Consider the following 22,494-nt stretch of genomic DNA (forward strand, 5'->3'; position numbering starts at 1 on the left):
CACAAATATGCCCGATATCAAATAAATGCTGTGGCTATGACCATTGACCTTAACTAACATTTGGCATACCATTTTTGCTGCAGTTAATGGAAACAGCCACTGGTGAATTCTTCATCCAATTCTCTCATATGTATATAATTTTTATCTTAAATCTGTGATTGACGTACCTCTTTTCCTGATTTTCTGAAGTCCTAAAACTGCACCTGTAGAGCTGCCCATGGCTCCAATAGCAGTAGCTCAGTGCTCTGCATATATTGGTCCTGAGTAAATGGCACAATTTGTCTTACCCCAAATTGGTGATCCCTGTAAAGATCAGGGGACAATTTGTAAGAATTGGTTTTCTCTTTCCACTATGTTAGCTCCAGAAACAGAATTCAGGTAGTCAGACTTAGTGGCAAGGCAACTTTACCCACTGACCAACTTTGTGGTGATATTTTATTTGTGCTGAAATGTGGGGATTTTTTTTTGTATGTTAGTAAATAAAGTTTGCCTGGAGATCAGGGGTAATAGCAAACCATTAACACAAAAGTCGGGCAGTGGTAGCACATGCCCTTAATCCGAACACTTGGCAGGCAGGGTCTCTGTGTATTCAAGGACATACTAGGGAACAGCCGAGTGTGGTGACACACACCTTTAATCCCAGTACCAACCATAGAGACCTGGAGGTCTGTATGGACAGGCAGTGACAAGGAAGTGATGTGGCTGGACTAAGAGCCAATGAGAGGGCAGAACAGCAAGGCAATAAAAGCTTGAGTAGACAGGAAGTAGCTCTCTCAGGGGAAGCTTCGGTGACATGGTGAGGTAAGGTTGGCTGGTGGCTCTCACTATTTCCCTGATCTCTAAGGCTTTCACCCCTATATTTGGCTCCGTGTTTCTTATTTAATAAAACCATTTAGAAATTCATCTACACAATTTCACTTACCCCAACCATTCATTACAGAAAATTAGGCATTTGTTTCAAGAATATGTAAAACAAAATGCAATTTAAGTAACATCTCTGAACTCAAACACACAAAATGTCATCAAGTAATTCAAAGTTAGTAAAGGTTCAAGCATATGAATAGCTCTATTTCTTTCTAATAAGAATAGCTGATGAGGCACATACAAGTGGCCCAGCATAGATGCTGAACTAAGCTGGATTCTTCCAAACCAGACATGTATATGCAAACTCTTAAATATGCAGGAGCAATACTGAATCATTCTCATGTGTGCTGGATGCACTCAAATAGACCTTTCTATTCCCTTTATATGATGGTGAACTTACAACTCTACATGTAGAAATGGTGAATTGATTCTTCAGTGTTTCATGAATGTTTTTCCAAGTTGGATCATATTTCCTTGTTGAGGTGGAAACAGTGTTTTAAAGCAGAAGAGAGGTGAATGGTATTAATTTTGAACATCACTAACCCTAAAAATCAGGGAAATGTAGATACTGTAAACTAATGATATCCAGGTATTGTTTACTGTATCAGAATTGTACCTTTTATGAGAAAATGAAGCTGAACGTTTATTAGCACAAAAGATATAAAGGAACAGACATCAAGATCAAGCCAGTTCTGCAGTGGCTTGATTCATTTTAACACAGGAGCTGTGTGAAGTGGTTACTATATGAGGCCCAAATCCATTTTCCTTTGACACGCATGCTTTCTCACTAAGAACAGAAATGAAGAAAGTGTGGTGAGCAGAGGCAAATCTTTCTTCAAAAAGATAGTCTTTGATGCCTCAACATCTTGAAGAAGTTATTGTTGGATTGATCTTGACCTAAATCTGCAACTCTTGACATCATTAGTGTTTGAGAATATGTCATTTTTTTCTCCTGCTATTAGCCCCTAGAGTTGTAACACGGATTCTTCTAGAGGACCTTGCAAACAAATGGGCCAGTGCCATGTGCTGTGAAATCAATAGGCGAGAAAGTGAGTTCCTTAATGTAGCATTACATATGTGCTTGGTTGACATGACCGTCATTTTGGATGATGTCCATGTTCAGTAGAATGTCACCCTAATTTTCCTTCTAAGTGGTGTGAGACTGAAGAGATCTTAGTCAAACTCAGAGAAAGTCTCTGTGAGGATATAAGTTGATACCCTCTTAAACCCACAGTCTTACCTTTTTGCCCTTAGCAATCTGTGAAGAGAGCACACCAAACCTCACATTGTGATTAGGGCTTTTCAGTGTCTGTACCTGGATGAGCAAAACTAATCTGTGTGAGAGAAGACAGAGCAAATGTTGCTTTCTTTGTGCCTTACATTCATATTTTAGAAGTGGAAATGACAAACTTCCTGCTACATTTATGGTATGGAAACCATATAAAATCAAAAAGAAAGCATAGATTTTGAATCAAATGGAATAAATCAATGTCCCCTATAAGTCAGTGACCACTGCAAGACTGTATATGTGAGAAAGAATAGCAGGAATGATACTGCTTAACCAACAAGAGTCCTAAAGAGGCTTATTGGGACTCTTGCTATATAAAAGTCAAATCTACAGAATAAATACATTTCATTTTTAAATACCATGAAGATATTTACAATTAAAAATAAAGTGGCTGGCTAAAAGATTTAGCTTACAGCAGTGGTTAAAATTTCTCCTGTGCCACTGTATGAGTTATGAATGGACATTGGTATCTTTCTATATATTTAATTATCATCAAAGGATTCATTATAATAGAAATGATACTGATCGCATTGTTGTCAAGGAAGTCTTCAACCCAGGATATATTTTATAATCAATATTCATTTCAGTTAGGAGACATTTGTAATTTTTTTTTCTGTTTGAAATCAGTGTTCATGTGCTTTTTACAGCTAACAGTTCTTGCCATGAAACCAGATTAGACAGTCAATAATTATAAGCCCACTGCTATTTTGTTGCCTCTTTATAGACATGCTTTTGAATTTGATAAAGGGACTCATGCAGCCTAGACTGAGCTCAGACTCACTAGAATACCAAGAATGGACTTGATCTTTGGTTCTCTTACCTCCAGCTTCTGAATGGTAGGATTACAATTGTGGACTACAATGCTTGGTTTTTATGGTGTGCTGGAGATCAACCCAGGACTATATGAATTCTAGGCAAGCACTCTACCAACTTATTTAAAACCCCAATCCATGGACATGTATTTTCAACTAAAGTATATACATTCATGTATCACATCAAGGCACATTTAAAAATAGGAATTCACTTTGAAGATCTGAATAAATTCATATCTCAAATGTACAACTTGCGTTAAAATTATCAGACCATACAAGATTGCCAAAAAATTAGGTGTGCTTATGTTTCTGGACAGGCCATGTTCTCTAGCGATCTTCAGTATTGTTTTACTCTTCAAAGTAAGTAGCAATGAGCTTGGAAACACTGCCGATAAAAGAGGCTACCGATCTTTGCCTGGGAGATGGCTTAAGCTATAACATTTGCCAAAATAAGATGGGGAAGCAGACTGCAGTGAAACTGTGATGGGGTCACTATGGCTGCTGGGCACTCTATAGGGTCAGCATTAACCCAGGGCCACTATGTAGAAGCTGCTACTGCTGCTGCTGAATCAAGGATCGAGACTTCAGGGCAGAATGTGTGAAGGCAAATGCCAGGCCATAGGTCTGTGTCTCCAAGGAGAAAGGACAAAGTTGAAGGGAAATTTAATATGGTAACACTCCAGATACAATAACCATGGAAGAATAAATAAGAGGACTCTAAAAGCTCTTAATAAGTTCATACCCTTTAAAAGGGGAAGAATCACTCCTACCTTTCTACACACAACAGCAAATTGCCTTAATATTGGTGGCTAAATCATCACAAATTTGTAAGTGTATGGTAGATTAGAACAGTTAAAGATCAAGGTGTTGCCATGGAGAACTGTTTTTTTTGAGAGCCTCTGGGTAGGTGAAACACATTCTTTTTCTGCTTCTATACTCTATAATCTACAGACTCCTGTATGCCTCTGTTCCTGGCTTCTCCTGCCTCTTAAAGCCTTCATAAACTTTGCTCTGTCTCCATCAAGTAAGGATACCTGATTACATTCTCAGCCTTAAATATCATACAGAGTAATTACTGGTTTTGGAATTGGAGTTTTTGCATGTTCCAGGAGACCAGGCAGTAACTGAGGACAGTGAACTGCCTGCTACAATAACCATACAAAGAACATGACAGCTTACACAATGGACACTTGCATAAATAGATGGCTATAAGAAAAATAAAGTAACAATATCAAAATTGAGAGATCATAAAATGCTTCATAAATTATTTTTGGAATAGAAACAATCAGAAAAGATTTACCTGCAGGAAGTAGTGAACTGCACACATGTGCACACACACACACACACACAGGAGGACACACACATACTACTACATAGACACACAGACTCAGATACAACACACACATAGACACACACATAGACACACACACACACACACAATGTATAAAAGAATGGTTCTCAGATATAAAGGACAGATTTAGCGACTCCAATATCTCCCAGTGAAGCTCACAATAAAGAGGATAAAGAGAATAAAGGAGAACTGGTAATTGAAAGGAGGGACATGTTCTGTAGTTGAAGGGAAGAATGAGGTCCAGATTGAATGAGATTCCTAGTCCTAAGAAACATGAATGAGAATTAACTCAGACAAAGCCACAACATAATACAATTACAGAAACTTCAAAAATCCACATTCTTTTGCACTTAGGCAGGAGGCAAAGCTCAGGAGACCGACTGCATAGTGACAATAGGTGACAGCTATGTGTTCTCTGCTGGGAACTGCTAAGAGCAGGTCCTAACTGCTCTCATTAGAATCACGTTCAGCCTGTGATATAATACATGCACTTTTCTACTCTAGCAACCATTTTACCATATACAGGTATTTCAAACCAGGCACATGGCAATACATACAACTTTGTCAGATTAATAAATATTTTTGATCCTTAAAAATAAATGTGCATTTTTAATTGGGAAAAGCTAACAGAAAAAAATTTCTCTACAAAAACATAAAAATTACACTTCTCATTGCCTACATAATTCTTTTAAAAAGATAATAGGGAAAATACAGCAGAAGCTTTGATAAAATAAACACAAAGTAACAATTTATAAAATGACTGTGAACTTACAAGTTAGTGTTCTGATGAAGTATCAATCAAGATGGAGAATGTAAAGATCACTGTCTCTTTCCCCAACCTTCCTATGTGTACTTTTTCGTTTAATGTTACATTATTGTTAAGTACTTTTTCCAGTAGTCTTCTACCATGGTATGTCTGATAATAATATTTCACTTCTGTAACAGCTGCGTTGAGGTCAAACAACTAGGGAAATGTTGCTAATGTGCTTGAGGACAGATGATGAGGCCATGAGAAGAGATTCCTCCCTTTCCACTGAGTTCTTGGATTTGTGTGAGGATATGTGCTACCAAGAGAACTTTACTTTGAAGTACCATGAACTTAGGGAACTATGTAGCATCAAACAACTATAGTCTAGAAAATTTCTACTTTAATGAAAGGAGTTTATCATGGAACTGTAGCTACTAGACATCTAAATGGGATTAAATGATAATGTTCATGCAAGCTGATTCTTTTAAGATATATTGTTGTGTTCTTCATTTAATCATATTTCTGTATGTGTTCTAAAGAAAATGGCAATAAAGTTTGTTTTAGATCAGGTATATGGACCTTAACATTATCCCACTGACAATCTGAATATTTAAATATATTATCAGTATTGCAAACAATATTGATGACACATATATCAAGTAGACTTTCATGCAGAATCCAACTGTAATCACCCATAGGTGAGAACTTTGAACTTTAATTGGAAAAGATTTTCATATGGAAACTCATATCAGAGTCTCACATATGCTACAGTTATTTATTAATGACCTACCTCATATAACAGGAATGAGAGTGATAGCCACAGGCATCTGATAAATCTGTGGCTCAGGCAGTGGTCATCAGACATATAGCTCAAAACAGGGGAAAGCCTATGCAATGTAGCATTTTCTAGATTCTCTTGAAAATCAGTCCATGCATGGCTGATGCACTGGTTACGTTCTGAGCACAGCTGTTTGTCTCCAGTTAGTGTGAACTGGTCTTAATGGTTGTTTGTCTCCAGTTAGTGTGAATTGGTCCTAATGGTTGTTTGTCTCCAGTTAGTGGTAATTGGCCCTAATAGTCTGTTAGACTGGTGACTGACTCCTAAGATTCAGTTTCTTCAGTAAATATTTGGTCACCCAAAATTTCTTAAAATATGGGTAGATAAAAAATTTAGTTTAGAATGAAATTATTTAGAAGACTGTATTTATAAAAGAAGCAATGGAACAATTTATGCTTTGGATACCCAGACTATATGAGTGTGTGAAGAAACAGCTAAATTGAACTCTAGAGAGGCTAAACGTTGAGTTCATAACCTTTGTGTATGGAGTTTTGGGTTTTGTTCATTTAGAAGGAATGATATTTTAGCTAGTAAGTATCCTGCAAAGTCAAATCAAGATAAACATACTCTTAAATATCCTCCTTTTACAGCTGTGTTATTTTCTTTTCTTATTGCTGTGATAAAATACTCTGACAAGAGTACCTGACTTATGGGAAGGGGGTCTAAGTTGGTTCATTGTTTGAGAGCAACAAACAAGGAAACAAGGGGTTGAAGCAGCTGGTCATATGTCATCTGCAGTCAGGAAGCAGTGCTGTGAATGCCTGCTGTTGCCCAGCTACCTGTGACACAGTCCATGTCACAGAATGGTGGATGCCTTGGTGGGTGTCTTCTCACAGCAGTTAACCTATCAAGACGCCCCATCCATGCAGGCATGTCCAGAAGTCCATCTTCCAGCTCGTTCTCTTGTCTGTATTCCACTAACAGTAAACCACCCAGTGCTTGTACATTGCTTCAAAAGAGACTTTGGAAAAATAAACCCCAGTTTTGTTTTTCAAAACAAATAAGGCTGCTTTAGGTTGGTCGTCAGCTCCACCAGGCTTAACGTCTCAAGTTTGGCTAGCCTTTTCTGTCAAGGAGGTTAAGGTAATGAGGATAAGGGAGGTCTTGGGGGAAAAAAATCTCTGGGCAAATAAGAAGAGCTCATAGCTAATAGATGGTAAGCATTCTTTTTTTACTAAGAGATTACAAATGTGACTGGGATGACATTTTTCTGTGATACTTGGTGTTAGTCATTCTGAATACTTTTTATAAAATGTATTTTATTTTGTGGAAAAAGACAATAGATTACATTGAAGATGACCTTTCTCTTCTATAAAATTATGTTTATCTAATCTTGAAAATAATAATAAATATAAATATGAGTATAACATAAATAATATAAAGATTCAAAAATGATGATGAATTAATTTCATTTATTTGTTACTCCATTTGTTGATTCAGTAAAGTCATTTTTATGAAGTAGGTATGTGAAGATTCAATGAGAAAGAAAAAGAATAGTCAATAATGTCTTCATATGTTCTGGGTAGAATACACACACACACACACACACACACACACACACACACACACACACACACACAATATTCAGACAAGAATTTAAACAAATATGTGCCCTTGTCAGAACCCAATTTAAACTATTTATTTAAAGTCAAGAATTTAACTTGTGGTAGCAATCTGAACCCAGTTCTTAGGCTCTGGTCTTCACTCTGACACACTGTGCATTCATGACAGGAGCTATAACATGATGATGAGGCAAGTACTTCTTGCTTTCAAAAATATTATTGTAGATGGAAAAGGGACACATTCAACCACAATGTTGATTCAAGACATTGTCTTTGATTAAAAACATATAAATATTAAAAACTTGGTAACCAAACATGTATTTGACTTAAAACATAAATATTAAGTATATGGTGAAAATAATGTTATTGGTGATGAGGGAAAGGAAAGAGATCCATTTTAAGGTGAGGAATACTATTTCCACTTTATTTACTAACTACACACAATGGAAAAGGAAAGGATACACCTACCTAGTTGTGTATCCAATGCTTACTTCATATTATATTCTGTGTTCATTGATTAAATAAATATTTTCTAAGAAGAAGGATGCATTTGTCTAGGTTTAGACACAGTTATTTTGAAGCTAAAATATAGACAGTTTTACTTTCAAAGTTGTCATAACATTTCCCTCTCCAGGTCTATCCAAACCATACATTTTTAAGCCTCATACTAATTCAAATAACAAAATGTCTAAAGAAAGACCAAATCTAGCCCATGGCAAATAAAAGCAGACCAATGAACTTTCCTGGACATACTGAGGAACCATCCATGAGGGAAAAAAATGGGTTGAGAACTCTTGGGTGACAGTGTTTTCAAATATCATATCATCTCAGTGTCTACAATTGCCAAATGTCACCAAATATATACTTGAAATGCCTTTTATTATAAAATGTCTCAAGCTGGCTTTTAAAAAGTTACATTTTAAGGTTATATTTATGTCACTCATACACAAAAATAGAGAAAAATTGCTTAGAAATGTTAATGAAAGAATTCCAGGAAGTCTGCTGTGAAAACCTCATACAAATGGCTGCGTAAACAAGATCTGAACAATGACAGTATCAATAGACATGCTAACCTTGAAAGGGGGAAAGCATTATAGTATCCTGTGCCCAGACCAGGAACTGTTGGTAGTTGACTACTGCTAGGAGGAGAGTTAGCCTCTCCTAGAGATAAGACTTCCAATGAGTTGTCCAATACAATGGTCAGTTCTGAAACTACATACACACAAGCAACACAACCCACCTCCACAGGCTTCATTTATCTGTTCATGTGTATACTTACACATATGCAACAATCATAATTGGGAAGAAGAGGCTGTAGACTTGAGAGGGGGCATGGGAGGTCTCAGAGGGAGGAAGAAGAAGGGGAAATGATTTGATTATATTTTAATAAAATGTATAAACATAAAATTTGAAAAATATTTTTTAAAAGGAAAAAAAAACAACAAAAGACCAACTCGCATTTCAATAACAAAAATACTATTTTTATGTTTTCACATGGCATACACACAAATAAGTATTGTCCACACACTGTTCGGCCTGGCGTTTAGAGCTATTTCAGAGGCGATGGCTGTCTTCCACAAGTTGTCCTCTGTGACTATAGGGCTACCAGCTGTGGCACTTCTTCTAACCCATGCCTTAGAGTCCAGCTTAAACTAGACTCTGACTCCCTATCAGGGTGGTTAGTGAGAAAAAGTTGTGGGAAAAAATGGCAACAGTCAAAGCTTTCTGAATGCACAATGACCAAAAATTGATCTAAAATCAAATATGTAATGGATCATATATATAATGGCTATGAGCTGTTTCTGGCAGTTCTGGCCTGTGTTGCGTGACAACTTTAATACAGTCTTTGTTCAGAATTCAGGGCATGTACACTGCACATGAGACATATTCCCATTGCAAACAATACCAATGTAGACCACCTGAAACATGTCCACGCATACTTGACACAACTGCATGTCATGAACTGTACTTTACCCCCATGTATATTGTTTTCTGTTCTTTTAATAAGAACACAGTAGTTTATTTCCACAAAATAAAGATTTTTTAATATTTTCTACAACTGTTACTCAGAATGTAGATTTCAAATTAGTGTATTTTAGGACTATACCATAATAGACTGTTTGATTTTAAAAATTGCTGTTTTAATAACTGATGAGTTTTATTTAAAAACCATTAAACATATATGACTTGGGATTAGAACAGAATTTCTAATAATTTTTGAAATGGCCATAACTTTACTTATGCCAGCTTGTACTATATATGTATGTGAAATGGCAGTATTGTAAATTCCAAATATTGGTCAATTCTAAAAAACCGTGAAGGTTGTCTCTGTACATTAGTTCAATTCTCTGTAAAAAAAAATTTACAAACAAGCCGGGCGTGGTGGCGCACGCCTTTAATCCCAGCACTCGGGAGGCAGAGCCAGGCGGATCTTTGTGAGTTCGAGGCCAGCCTGGGCTACCAAGTGAGCTCCAGGAAAGGCGCAAAGCTACACAGAGAAACCCTGTCTCGAAAAAACCAAAAAAAAAAAAAAAAAAAAAAAAAAAAAAAAAAAAAAAAAAAAAAAAAATTTACAAACACATCATCACTCTAGCACGCAATATGGCTTTCATTTTAACAAATAGAGAAATTGCATATGTACATTAAATAATTATTTAAATTTTCTTTATGGTTTTTTTCAGTAAATATTTGCTTTTTATTCCTATTTTATTTACTTATGTGCCCAGGGTCACATGAAATTTTCTTTGGTCAAAAGGAGCCTTGGATAGAAAAAAGTTAAGAAGTTGTGTTTTAAAGTAGATAGAGAGGGGGTTTGGATAATTGAGTTGTCTTCAAATAGACCTCTCAGCCGGGCAATGGTGGCACACGCCTTTAATCCCAGCACTCGGGAGGCAGAGGCAGGTGAATCTCTATGAGTTCACTGCCAGCCTGGGCTACAGAGCTACAGGAAAGGCACAAAGCTACACAGAGAAACCCTCTCTTGAAAAACAAAACAAAACAAAACAACAACAAAAAACCCAAATAGCCCTCCTAAACGAGATGGTGCACAGCAATCAAGATGTTTCAATTTCATTGTTTTCTTTTGTCCATCATTTTAAACACATCACCTATTTATCTAGGCAATATACAAGGACAAAATATTAGTGAATAGTAGTAATATGCTTGTGTCGTACATTCTGAAATTTAACATACAAAGATTTATCAGGATAAAATATTTAATATACAGAAAGAAGACTTAAGAAATACTTCAGATCCCATGAGAATTAAATAAGCCTTTTCTTACTAGTCCTTTCTGACTGGCAATATGGAATACTGTAGACTGTGGCTCAAAGAAGCATTTATGTCATTGTTTATCAGGCTTAAGTGAGGGTCTGGGTGCAGATGCCTTGGCTTCTAGGTGTCTCTTTTTCCTGGGTGGCCAACAGCCAACCTCTCTTCACAATATCTCATGGTGGATAAAGCTTTCTAGGCTTTTGAGGGCAGGAATTTCATTTGTGAAGCCTCTGTCCTCAGGCCCATATTACTTCCTGAATTCTCCTCCTCCTGATACCATCAAATTCCAGGCTTGTATTTCACAATGATATTTGAGAATGATATTGATATTCAACCCATAGAAACTTCAGGATAAACCCCGCTTCTCCTAAAGCTAGCATCAATTGCTTATGTTGCTTTTTATCCAAGGTTTAGATTTCTATCTTGAAAAATAGCCAAAGAAATACTGCATCACAGACACCACATACATAATGCACATTTACAAGTATTCATGCTCACATGCATATGTGCATGTATGTGAACAGCACAAATATGTACAATAAAGTTAGTACTGGTAGATAATGTTCATGCCAGTGCTTATTTATTACAGTTTTCTATTTCAGACTGAAGTCATTTTAAAGAAACTGTTACTATTGTGTCTTTTATAATGGTACTAAACTTCCCAACTTTTCTTTGTTGCAAATAAAGCATAGAAAGATTTTACTGTTGACAATTGTGCCCTCAAGTGTTAACAATATTCACACGTGTTTAAGGGAATAATTAGGCACATTCCATTCTATCCTGCTTATATTATAATTATAAAATGACCTTTGTTCTATTTATACATGCAAGTAGTATATTCTGATGTGTTCTTTTTCCATAATAACCTAATTCCTTAACAGAATTATACAATAACTCCTAACTGACCTAACCTTGGGAAAAATGAAATGAAAGACACCTGCACCAGAGATTAACTTCCTGGTGTTTCGTCTAAATTCTCAGTGCCGAACTTAGCCAAGGACACCTTTCTTGTCCACTTGATGGAAATGACTTCCATGTGTTTGTTTCATGCCTATTCTGCTTAGACAATATAGGAACTTCAGTCCTTTCAACTTTACTATTGACAAGCTTCCTATGCTTACAAGATTTCTCTCTCTCTCTCTCTCTCTCTCTCTCTCTCTCTCTCTCTCTCTCTCTCTCTCTCTCTCGATAAAAGTGTTCTATATCTTAAATAAGAAGTGGAAAATACATTTCAGGCAAGAATGGAAGCCCCCACATTAGAGTGATTCTGCATTTCGATATAATTTACAAGTATGTGACATCAAACATTAGAGGATTTATTCCATTTCTATATCAGAGGGAATCTAAATATGTTGTGACAACCTTAACTCTGAATTTCCTTGTTTTGTCAGTTTCACCAAAATCTTTGCTATGCTGTTTTGAACATTGCCATGCTTTTAACTCTCAAACAAGAAACGGGTGGTTAAACACTCACATGTGACCCTATTCTTTGCATGTGATAATCTATATTAGCTAAATATTATCTTTTGCATTGTCAATATACACGTCTTTTTTTTTTGCTTTATCCTTTCCACTAAGATGACACTAATAAACAATTAAATAAATCAATATTAACAAGACCTCAACCTCCTGACCTGTTCTCTTGTAGGAAGAGTACATTCACTTCTGTTATTGAGCCTATATTGCTCATGTGCTGGGGACACCAAGAAGGTAACTTGCAGGATGCTTTAAGAATCATTGTTCCTGGACACACTGAAGTTTGTCCTGAGATCATGAATGCATATTCCAGAATTAGGAAAGTTTTTCTCAATATTGGGGTTTGAATGCCATCATGCTTGGTTGGCATTAACTTTTTGCAGTTCCAGGATACTGACTGGCTTTTCAGATATCACTAAGATTGCTGCAGCTGCCCCTCTGGAGATGGCTCATGGCTTCCAAAGACCATTTGCACAGCGTGTCCCCACATCACAGGCTCTCTGAGTCCAGGTCATTTACAATTGCAGCACTTGCAGGTAGAACATAAGCGGTTTTTAAAAGAAAACCAGCCTCCGTGGCAGGGTGGTAATTTGAAGACACAGAGGAAGCCACAGCATGAACAGCCTCCCTTCTCCAGCTCTACAGCTGATATTTGTGTCCTGACTACAGCTTGGGAGGGTGCTCATAAAGCCAACAGCATCAATGAAGTGCAAGTTTCTGTATCTTTGGTCTCCTCTGATCCTCCTCTGCACCTATATAATGAGTAGCCTTTCTAGACGGTTCAAATAGAAACAGCAGAAAAAGACATAGGGAACTTTGTGTGAGTCAGGCAGTATCAGTGAAGTTGGAATGGAGGAGCAGAGGGCCAAGATGAAAGAGGCCGAGAGAATTCTGGAGCAGAGGGGTCAAGCTCTGCATGGATTATCTCCTGCTGGGCTTAACATCAGAACTCTTCCATTTCTTTGAATCAGAAAACATAGATGGACATTAATACATCAGCTTTGTTGCTGATAGTGGAGAGCCAGATGACCTCTGTGGTGTACGAGGAGGCACCTGTTCCCCTTCTCCCCTTGAATTAAACATGTTGGTACATTTGCAGCCTGTTCCATTTCTTCATGACTGTGAAGCACTGGCTTTTAGATGCTTATTATAGAACAGGAGAGACTGTGAGCTTCTGTCCATGAGAAGGCTCAAGATTTAATCAAATCAAGTTGAGCTTGCTTTTACTTGTAAACAGAGGTAGATGACCAGCAGGGTAGGGGGTTGTGAGTGGAGTTCCAGAAGCTGCTTTTTTTCCTGAGCAGAAGACTCTCTGCTACTTTAAAGATTCTGATTGGATCCTCAAGCCTTGAAGGAAGGAGTTTTATAGACATTTTTATTTAGGGTTGAGTGTTCCAAAATCTACTGCAAGAAACACTTTTTCTGATGAGGTTTGAGCCATGCCCTGATCAATGGGTATAGCAATATGTCATTAGGAATCACTTTATTGCTTTGTTGCTTTAGCAGAATAATAGTAATAAATTTTCTCTTAGGGTCCATGACTTATCTAGTTTCAGATATTTTATCACTATTGTATATGGGTTCTATGTCATGGAGTGAACCAACCTTAAATCCAATTTTAAATTTGGTTGATTACTCCAATAACACTCGTGCCATTATTGTATGAGTATATTTTTCCGGCAGGCTACTGATGTAGGAGCAGGGTTTGTAGCTTATTGATACAAATATTGATAGTTACTTTTGAGCCAGAGGTATTAGATGACTGAAAGGAAACAGCATTTTCCAGATACAACATGACTGATACCCATAACAACTCACAGAGACTGTCAGCGTACACAAAACCTATACAAGCCCAAACCAGGCAGAACCCCAGCACTTAGAACAGGAAGTGGACACAAAGTTATGCCCTCAACCAAGAAGCTATTGCAAATGATACCTGGAGGAAAAATAAAAATTAGTTTTCTTCAGTGGGCTAACACTGGATATATAATCACACTCGAGGGAAGGCCCATGGCCAACACAAAATGATCTGTTTTGTATTGTGGGTAGTTTTTGTTTTGTTTTATTTTGATATTCTTTTTTGTCTTATTGTTTTTCTTCGTTGGTCTTGATATTTGTTTTTTAGTTTTTGTTTCTTTTTAAAAGAGAGAGCATAAAGTTAGGTGGATAGATGTATGGGGAGGATCTGGGAATAGTTGAGGGAAGGGAAAACATGCTATTGCATGAAAAAATTTAAATGTTAAATTTGGTATGTCACTATGGCAGGCTCCTGTAGTTGGTTATTGATTGGCTCATTTACAAACACTCTTAACATTCTTTAGTGATTAGTGTATTTTTGACATTGAGAAGTCAATCAGTATTGTTTTCTTTAGTTTGAATTTAAATACCCTTTGATATGGAGGCTCAGGTTCTCACTGCTTATTTTCAGAGGCTCCATTAAAAGTTCTGCCTCTTTTAAGTGATTCAGGTGCAACCTTCAAGTTCCATCCTTGTGTTTTTTAGTTGGCTTATTGTCAATATCATTCACTTTTGTTTATCTTCACCTTCTCTTTGTGATATCAACTTTTACATATAGTTTATTTAAAATTAATTATTTGCTTTATAATATTGGAAGTATTCTAGATAATGTTATCAAGCCTATTATATCATTGTACTAAGCAAACATAATTCAAATTCCTTTAATTCTTTGCCATTTATCAAGACTTATTTTATGAGTGAGAGTGATCTACATGGATTAGTGTTCTGTGAATTGCTATATATATTTGTATGTGATAGTGTATGTTCTACCATTTCTCGATATCCCATAGGGCGTATGGGAGTTATATTAATATTTCCAATACTATTCAAACTTTCTAAATCCCCATCAAGTTTTAGTATCTAATTGTTGCATAAATTCCCAATAAAGAGCATGTGTAACATCTGACTATAATCACAATTTACTATGTAATTTTTCTCCTACAGCTTTTTGAATTCCTGATATATGTATTTGTAACTTTTGTTATATTTATGCACACATTTAACTAAAATTCTTAGTTCTTTTAAGAATACCCTGTGTTAAGACCTGAGGGCAAAAGGTTCCCCATAGCCTCATGTGTTTGGACACCTGACCTTCAGATGGTGGTACTGTGTTGGGATATGTAGAACTTTTTGGGACAAGGGCACTGACTGAAAGAAGTTGGTAATCAGGGACAGATGAAGAAAGTTGTGCTTGCCTCTGGTTTGAACTCAGTTTTCTCTGCTTCCTGTGATCTAGCTCATATAAGGAAAGATTAACAAACATGATGTCACACTACAGAGCTACTCTGTCCACCTTCCCTGCCATGATGGGCTGAAATGTCTCTAAAACGGTGAGCCACGCAAACTTTTCTTTCTGTAATGCTTCTATTAGGGAGCTGGAGACATAGCTCATTGGTTAGGAACCCATAATGCTCTTGCAGAGGCCCCAAGTGTTATTTCCATATTAGGTGGCTTACAATTGTCCGTACCTCTAGTGTCAGGGAATCTGATGCCCTCCTCTGGCTTCTGGGGGTACTGCATCTATGTATGCACATACCCACAGATAAACACACATACTCATAATTAATTAAAAAATAATCTTTAAAAAACTCTGTTATTGTACTCTTAAATTTCCTATCATTTTTGTTTGCATTATCCCTCATTCAGGTAAAAAAAATAAGCTTTATGCATTTCCTAATGACAACTACAAGTGTTTGAAAGTAGCAAAACCACCAGTGTTCTTTTCTTGATTCAGTACTCCCTTTTCTTCCCATGTATTTTAATACACAGATGAGAGAAACTAATACTGTTGAAACCTCAAAGGAAACACTAAAGCCAGTCACCTCACAGCTACACTGTGAGTTCATTCAAATTTGAATGTCCTATAAACAACCTGTTTTACTTGGTTTTAGAGAAAAAAATACTGGAATATAGTGCATTAAGTACCAAATGATTAGGCTGGAAATATGACACTTTTTGTTCCTGGAGAGAACCCAAGATAGACTCTTAAAATCTTCATGGTAGCCTACAAATATCCTTAGCTCTAGTTCCAGGAGATCTGAAGACTTCTAACCTTTGAAGACACCAGACACACATATGGTGTCCCTATATACATGCAAGCAAAACACTCATAGATATAAAACAATACCGTTTTTATTATAAAAAAGAGGAAAATTATCTTTAATCAGGTTTTAAAAAGTGACAATCTTACGGTGGCAACATATGATTAAATAATGGAAGTATTAAAATTTAAGAGCCCATTTTTTAGACAAACATCCAAAGGCAAGAATGCTTTTGTTATTAAGGGGTTATTTTCCACTTAACTGTTTACATGTAAATAATAAAAATATGACTTTTATTAAGATTTAACTCAAGATTTTTGCTCTTCGGTGCAAACATATCCAAAATGTGTAAGTGCATGTGGACACACTGGTTTGAAAATTCAGGCATAATTTAAAAGCAACTTCCATCTGGGTGCTGCTAAGTAAATGCATGTAGAGAAGCTGATCTGTTCTTTTTTGTGAATTATTAGTAGAGGAGTGTCTTTGTGATGCCTACGACTTTTTTAAGTATTTTGGTATTTCAGTATAAGCCATGCACTCAGGGTGACATTTCTGTTATGGTGTGGCTTAGGAGTAAAATAAGAAGATGTGTATTTGGGGTTTATGCATATTTTAGACTCTATTGGTTATCTCCTCTCAACTTCCTCTGTCTTCTTGACATCCTCCACAGAATAACTATGTATAATGTCCTACAATCCATCAGGTAAATCCACAAATCCCAAAGCCAGCTATGATCATCCTAGTAGCTTCTGCAAGGACTGTGCCATATGGCATGCCAGGAAAACTTCCTTTTTAAAATATAGGACAGGGACACGTTGCCTGGAAGAAGTAGAGTCCTGTGGGAACCTGAGGACAGCTTACCTTTGAGAGTGAGAGCACACCCTGGAATCCACACACCTGGTCCTTCTTGGTGATGAGGTAAGGCACATTCACTTCAGTTTACCTGTGACAGTGTCTGTCAATCAACAAAAACAGCCACATTTAAGTATCACTGAAGCCTGTGTCCATTCAAATCACATGCAGGGTTTGCTTGTGGTTAAAATGTAGGAGCCTATGCTGGGTGTAGCTCAGTGGAAGATCTGATGCTCACATGTGTGAGGACCCAGACTCGATCATCCATGAGTGCTGCAGCATCTCAAAGATTATTCTGTGCATGAGTTTTCTAATATTGACTTTACATGGGAGAATGTTGTGTTGTATCTTAATGATAATATGTCATCCTTATTTTTATAAAGAATTTCATATCACAATAAGTGCATGAATACAATTATTGTGATAGTAAATGTGTGTAGTTTCTAGAATATGAGTATGAATGATATTTTACATAGTTTTGATCATGTAGATTTTTTTGGGTTTTCAGCATGGAGAAAATAATCAAATAATCAACTCTTGAAAGGGATTTTATATATTATTACTTGCTATTGTGTTTCATATCTTATAATCACCAATTTTTAGTGATTATTAAGTATTCACTATCTTAATATGGAGTCATCTGCTGACATAACCTGAGAGTATTCTTTAACAATACAATTGTATAATTTCACAATAATTGATTTTTTTCTCTTAAATATTTCCAGAGTAAAATTATGAAAAATTTCAAGCAAAACCACTATTTAAATTACTAATTGGTATAATTTAACTCTGTATGGAAGTTTGGTTGAGGAGAGCAGTGGCTTCAGTATGACGTGTCACTGTCTACTATGTACATATGAATTCAATAAATGGTACAATTCATAACATATGGTCAGTGTTGAGCTGCAGGCAAAGAAACATGAGAGCATGAGATCACCTTCTAGAGAATCTGTGCTGATAAAACCAAGTTTTGGGTAACTTCTAACAAATGAAAAATAGGAATTATGGTTCTAGACTTCTAGATGTCAGAAGACAGTTCTAGGCTTACCAGAAATCCCTATGTTTAAGCCACATAGCTGCAACTTGTCTTAAAGAGAGGCTAGACTGATGTCGGGGGGAAGACAGGAAGAGAAATGGAACGTAGGTGTAGTTGTCCTTGTGGCAGGGTTCTCTTCCATTTTTGGTAGAGAGATACTTGGGAAAGCGAATTGACTTCATTTCCGGCTTGCTTTTGCCCTTGGTTTTGACGTAGCCTTGATTTTAGGAAATTCTTCCCTCACTGCCTCAATCTCCCATGATCAAATTTAAACATGCTTCCTTTTCTGTAATCAGTGAGGGAAGCAGCTGGTCACCATCTTCTAGGCACTAACCTTTAGAGCTGCTGCTTTCGAATAAATGATCCTGCTTTATAGAATCTTGAAATTAGAAGGGACCTTGATGTCATTCTGGGCTTCCTCTGCCTTTAGAGAAGGTGACCCTTTAACCATCCTGAACAGATGAGCAAATCCAGCCTATTTTTAAGTGATCAAGAGAAGAAGTAATCAAAAGCCTCCAACAACCACACATTCCTCTGATGAGAGACCCTTGCTCTCAGGAAATCATCACCATTATCATCAATAGCGTCTACTAAACACCCACACGTGCAAAATGCGTTTGTGTTTTCAGAATTTAGAGTGGTCCCTAGGGGGAAGACAACTGCAAAGGAGCATTAGCCCTGCTTGTTTCTGGGCAGGACACAGAGAGCTTAGCCTACACCATGCTCAGAGCTGCAGTGAGCTAATTGAAAGCAAATTATTTTTAAAGACCTTCCAGAAGGTCTAGGGGATTTTTTTATTCTTTTTTTCTTAATTTAGAAAATAGCATTGTAATTAAAGGTTATCATCATTTCACTTTCTTCCATTTAGACATTAAGATTAAATCAAACTCATTTAATGCCCAAAGAATGAAGGAAAGGAAACTGCAATGTATTAATCATGAAACAAATCTGGGTTCAAGACTACACTTGTCATTCAAATTTAATTTGGGCTTTAAAAACCCAACAGCCAATGCCCTACAGTGTTACCATACTCTGTGCTGTTCTCTTTACCATGGTTAGAAGGTACGAGTCACCAAGACTTTATCATCAATGTAGTGTAAATGAAAGCACGGTATTGGCATAGCTATTTGATCTGTTTCCCACCCCCATCCCCCACCGTGTGTGTGTGTGTGTGTGTGTGTGTGTGTGTGTGTGTGTGTGTGTGTGTTCTGTTTTCTAAGCTTCTTGGGTGTATTTCAAGGCAAAGATACTTATTCTCATTTTTTTTCCCTGATAACAAAGCTGAGCCTCAGAGAAGAATACTTTTCAATAAACTAAATTCAAATGCAGGATTATCTGATCTCAACATGCATATATGTATAATTAGGTAATGCATTCGATGTAATAAACAGCAATACAAAATAAGTGATATATTTCTAGAAGTTGCTAGGCAATCCTAATGACCACTACTTATTTCTTATTTGGTTTACCTCTGCTAAGACAGGAGATAGATGAAAATCTTCTGTTTGCAGTGGGTAGTGGGTAACGTAGAGACTCTGCAAGATAAAGGTGACACGGTGTTCAACTGAGAGTTATCAATGTAAGGGTCAGGAAACTTCATAGAAGAGGAAACAGAAAACTGGTAAGAACTGGTAGATGGAAAGGAGAGGAATGACCACAGAGGTCCCACACCTATAGAAAAATAGATTGTCAGCAGATGGCTGCCACGGAAAGGAGAATCTCTCTTCCTTGGGGACTTGGCCACTGGTAGGCTGTTCATGACCCAATACACACACACACACACACACACACACACACACACACACACACACACACACGGGTAGTGCTAATTTATAAATGGGGAATATTAAAAAGAAAACACTAAAAAGGACATGGAGCTGAGAGGGAAATGGGATGTGGAAACAGGAACTGAAGTAGACAGCATGGAGGAAAGCCGCAAACTGTCTTGATTCCCCCTGGGCTACTCAATTATTTTTCTTTTACAGCAGAGGTCCACCTGCCCAAGAATGGCACCACCCATAGTGGGCTGGTTCTCCCTACAGCAGTTAACAATTAATAAAACCTTATAGATATGCCCATAGGATGAACTGATGGAGGGAATTCTTCAGAGGTTCCTTCTTCCCAAGTGACTCTGGGTTTTGTCAAGTTGACAGCTCAAGGTAATTATGACAAATATACATTGTGTAAACATGAGACTTCCAAAGAATAAAACATTATTTTCAGAAAGAAGCTACATATAGTAGTTTCAACATAAGGTAAAGGATAAAGTTGATATGTTCCCCCACACTTTATCACGTTCTTTGACAAAAGCCCACCTGTCATTGGAAGCACTTAATTTATAACCTGTGGACTTTAAATGTTTCCCAGTATTTATATCTTCTATGTATGTCTCTACTTTATCAATCTTTTATGCTCAGTGCTGTAGTGATGGAATAGCTGCATGAAAATTGCTACTTCCTTCTTCCCTCCATGCCAAAACTGAGCTCTGAGTGCTCTCCTCTGCTTTCAGTATCTCAAGAACATCCAGACCAGTGTTGGAATAGAGTCATGCTCATGGATCTTACCAGGCCCAGGCCTCAGAGTGATACCCTTGGTTGTGGTAGCCATGTTTATAGAACTGTAGAAAAATATCTAAAGGGTCTGCTTGGCCCATGTTACCAGAGATATTTTCTGTCACATTGGGTCTGTGACATCACAATGCCTCATAATGGAGACACATGGAGCATACTTATTAACAAGAGAAATGTGTGTGTGTGTGTGTGTGTGTGTGTGTGTGTGAGAGAGAGAGAGAGAGAGAGAGACAGAGACAGAGACAGAGACAGACAGAGAGAGACAGAGAGATAGAGACAGAGACAGAGACAGAGAGACAGACAGAGACAGAGAGGGAGAGAGGGAAAGAGAGAGACAGACAGACAGATAGAAAGGGAGAGAGAGAAAGAGAGAGAGGCAGAGAGACAGAGACAGAGAGAGGGAAAGAAAGAGAGACAGACAGACAGACAGATAGAGACAGAGGGAGAGAGAGGGAAAGGGAGAGACAGACAGACAGACAGAGAGGGAGAGAGAGAGGACGAGAGAGGGGGGAGAGAGGGGGAGAGAGGGAAAGAGAGAGAGAGACAGACAGATATATAGAGACAGAGGAAGAGAGAGGGAAAGGGAGAGACAGACAGAGAGGGAGAGAGAGGGGAAGGAGATAGATAGATAGATAGATGATAGATAGATAGATGATAGATAGATAGATAGATAGATAGATAGATAGATAGATAGATAGATAGATAGATAGATAGACAGAGAACAAGCTCTAAGGCCATATTTCTAGAGGTTTTGCTGGTTTCTCATATCATCCATGTGAGAAACAGCACAATGAAGATGAAGAGGCTGGGTCCTCTTTGGGGATTAATGCTCCTGAATTTACCACATGTCCATCTAGACAGTAGACAAGGTTTTATTTCTTTTTGATCTGTTTCTTTTTTCAGAAATTGCAAATCTATAAAAATAAAATAAAACAATCTATTTTTACCTATTTAAGGTACAAAGGGGCTGGAGGGGTGACTGAGTAGGTAAAGGTGCTTTCTACCAAGCCAATGACTGAGCTTAATCTCTAAGCCTACATGGTAAGAAGAAAGGACTACTTCCTCCCCAACCCCAAACTCTCTGACTTTCACGTGTACACTTGAGCATTTGTGCATACATACACACACTCACAAGTGCATACACACACACACAAAGTCACAGCACATTAAGTGTATATGTGCCTATGAATAATAGTTATTAAAAACAGTGTCTATATAAGACATTTGGAAATAAACGTCACTCTTCTTTGTATGGCTAGCACGTTTTTCATGTGTTAATGGAAACTTTTGACCTTAAACAGTAGAACCTACCTCTGGAAGAAAAAATATGACATTGTGGGAAGGACAATTCAAACTCAGCATAACTTTTCCAAGGTGAAGTAATAGAATTCTGCAAGAGTAGTGTTGAACTTTGTCTTCAATATTTTTATTATTATTTTTAGAATATTATCTGTTAATATTTGGGTTCATTTTGATTCCATAATCCAAAGTATATTGGCCAATTCATAGTCGACTGTTTTTAACTTGACCCAATATAAGTACTATAAACTCATGACTAGATGATATGAGAAAGGTGTCTACACCTTTTAGAACTGTTTCTTTCTGTCCTATAATTCTAGAAATATTCTCAATCAATTGCTAAGTACCCAGAAGTCTAAATAAATGTATTCTGTAGTTTATAGAAATATAGCTCTTGACTCAAAATGTCTTATTGTAGTCTGAGATTTGTGGAAATTCAATTCCTATACTGGGAAATTATAATCTCT

At 37.1% G+C, this 22,494-nt stretch overlaps 1 long non-coding RNA gene across 1 annotated transcript; it reads right to left on the reverse strand.

Moving 5' to 3' along the window:
- Positions 1-165: 165 nt before the first annotated feature.
- Positions 166-20,807, reverse strand: LOC121823444 (uncharacterized). Its single transcript, XR_006064920.2, has 4 exons — positions 20,723-20,807; positions 19,628-19,693; positions 17,132-17,225; positions 166-303 (listed from the first exon to the last, which is right to left on the reverse strand). It is a non-coding gene; the product is annotated as an uncharacterized LOC121823444 (long non-coding RNA).
- Between the last annotated feature and the right edge of the window lie 1,687 nt (positions 20,808-22,494).

Source organism: Peromyscus maniculatus, chromosome 17, assembly GCF_049852395.1.
Source record: "Peromyscus maniculatus bairdii isolate BWxNUB_F1_BW_parent chromosome 17, HU_Pman_BW_mat_3.1, whole genome shotgun sequence".
Taxonomy (NCBI): domain Eukaryota; kingdom Metazoa; phylum Chordata; class Mammalia; order Rodentia; family Cricetidae; genus Peromyscus; species Peromyscus maniculatus.